The following is a 2,500-nucleotide window of genomic DNA, read 5'->3' as shown; positions in this document are numbered from 1 at the left end:
TGCTATTTTTATATAGTTTTTCATAATGCCTTTGTCATGGGTACGCTCACCCAGGAACAACAGCTGGCGTGGTAAAAACACTACTGCTTTAGACCAAAGGGGGGCGCTAGAATTAACACACACTGAAAGTTCCTCGGAGCAACTTCAAAGTAGCTAACAGGAATGTTTCCGGAACAGGAGCCAATCAGTCCAGTCCAGCAGACATGAGGATGGATTGTCAGTTTGATGATTCATACCTTTTTTCTTTTTTTTAACCTTTATTTCTACAGGTAAACCCCATTGAGACCGAAGACTCTTTTGCAAGGGAGACCTGTTTTCCTTTCCCACGTTACCATTCACACACACATTCATACACCGATAGGAGGCTAACTATCGCGACATTCACACGAGGCAAGGTGGGTGAAGTGTCTTGCCCAAGGACACAACAACTATGACACAGGTGGCAGGGCGGGGATCGAACCTCCAACCCTTTGATCATCGGCCGACCCGCTCTACCAACTGAGCCACAGTCGCCCCAAAACTCATCTTGAGCTTTGGCAAAGTGAAGGATTGTTAGATGTTAGGCTAGAGGGACATCGCATACTAGCCTGGTCTAGGGCCCGACCGATATGGATTTTTGGGTGCCAATGCCGATGGCGATTATCTTCGGAGAAAAATTACGATAGCGATTAAATCGTCCGTTTTTTTTTCTAATCCCCAAAATATATATTGAAACTATTTACTTTTTTGAACCCTTAAATACATATAAATACTTGTTACTGTCGATAGGTGTACAGGAACTTTTTATTTATTGAAATATGCATTATCTAAAAAAAAATAAAGTGTTACAAATATGTCTAAAGTGACATGACGCATTTTTAAACTCAGACATTAAGCATTTTATGTAACTGCACCCAACCCTCTGGAACTCCCTCCCTCCAAACATCAGCATCTCAGACTAAATAAACTCATTCAAAAGTCAACTCAAAACTCACCTCTTTAAGGAAGCACAATTACACCGGACTCCACTCCAAACCTTATCTTTAATTTGTCTGTATTTTGTTTTCTTTTTCTATAAGTATGATTTTCTATATGTTTGATGTAAAATGTCTTTGAATGACCTCCAATAAAGCACTATATAAATTCTATATAATAACTATAGCAATATCAACTAGGGGAGAACGGGGTAAGTAGGCACACTTTTTACTCTACTGAGAATTGCTTATCACCTAAACATCTTTCAATAGTCATTCCTACATTAAATTGAAGCTTAAGGTGTTGGCTTGAAATGTGTACCCCTCAGTTTTTCTATCTTATTGTAATAAAGAAGAAATTAATCATTAACCCTTACACATTGTGACAACCAACCCCATCAAGGGGTCGGTTGTCAAACACTATGGGGTTGTTTGTCACAATGTTATCTTAATGGGAATAATCTTAAAAAGAAGGCAAGAAAGTAGAACTAAATTTGAAAGTTTAATTGCATTGTCAAGTTGACAAATAGGCCTACATAACTTACTGTAGCCTTGGCAGCTGGTCTAGTTTGGGATGCACTGGGTTGTTTTGATTTGGTTGCCCTTTTTTCTTTTGCATGCTAGCTGCCTTTTCCTGCTCTATTCTCTCCTTCTCTGGGGTGTCAGTGAGGATACAGCTTGACAATTTATTTCGTTGTTGGGTTCCTTTTCTGGCTGCAGCCTTGAGATAACATGTGACAACCAACCCCCAAAAAATGTGACGCCCAACCCCAACTGGAATTTCTTGCTAGCATCAAGGCCAACAACCATCTGACAACTAATCAGCTTGCTAACCACAATCTAAGCTATAGTTTACCCTTCACACTTTGTATGGGTAACAAATGTTTTGTTATTAACCCATTGTGTAAAAGCCTAGAAGAAAAATACTGAGGAGCTAAATATTTTCAATTTGACATGAAAAACATAAACAGTCGTCTCACCTCAAATTCAGCAGTCTAACTCCAAGGAAGACTATGTAGGTGACCTCTGATCCCAATTCTGGATATTTACATACCAAAATTTCACAGACAGCGCCTTCTGGTTCCGAGATATAACGATTGTGACAACCAACCCGTGTGACAAATTACCCTGTTCTCCCCTACTATTAACAGTCAAGAGATGACCAATGACTCTGCTATTGGTGTCAGGGGGAACTGTCAAGTGTGAATTAATCCAATGTAGTACAACACACCTGCTGCTGCTTTTAATAGGCTATAACTTTAACGCTATGCATGAAGGCTACTTCCGGTGCAGCAATGCATCTCACGCAACATGATTGCTTGAAAAAAATTAAAATAAAATCGATTGCCGATTTTTCGGAGATGTGCTATAATCCGATACATCGTACTTCATTTAGCCTGGTCCTACCAGACCATCGTACTTCATTTAGCCTGGTCCTACCAGACCATCGTACTTCATCTAGCCCGGTCCTACCAGACCATCGTACTTCATTTAGCCTGGTCCTACCAGACCATCGTACTTCATTTAGCCCGGTCCTACCAGACCAT

At 40.2% G+C, this 2,500-nt stretch overlaps 2 protein-coding genes across 2 annotated transcripts in view; one reads left to right on the top strand and one right to left on the bottom strand.

Annotated features, from left to right (window-relative positions):
* LOC307271014 (CYFIP-related Rac1 interactor B-like) overlaps positions 1 to 2,500 on the bottom strand; it is a 132,510-nt gene that overhangs the window by 20,016 nt on the left and 109,994 nt on the right. The gene's annotated exons all lie outside the window — the stretch shown is intronic.
* LOC307271020 (anion exchange protein 2-like) overlaps positions 1 to 2,500 on the top strand; it is a gene marked incomplete at both ends in the record, with an annotated part of 38,468 nt that overhangs the window by 861 nt on the left and 35,107 nt on the right. The window lies entirely within an intron of this gene.

The sequence above is a fragment of the Ammodytes marinus genome (assembly GCF_949987685.1).
Source record: "Ammodytes marinus genome assembly, contig: scaffold_47, whole genome shotgun sequence".
Lineage (NCBI taxonomy): Eukaryota > Metazoa > Chordata > Actinopteri > Uranoscopiformes > Ammodytidae > Ammodytes > Ammodytes marinus.
This window is presented reverse-complemented; position numbering and strand designations above follow the sequence as displayed.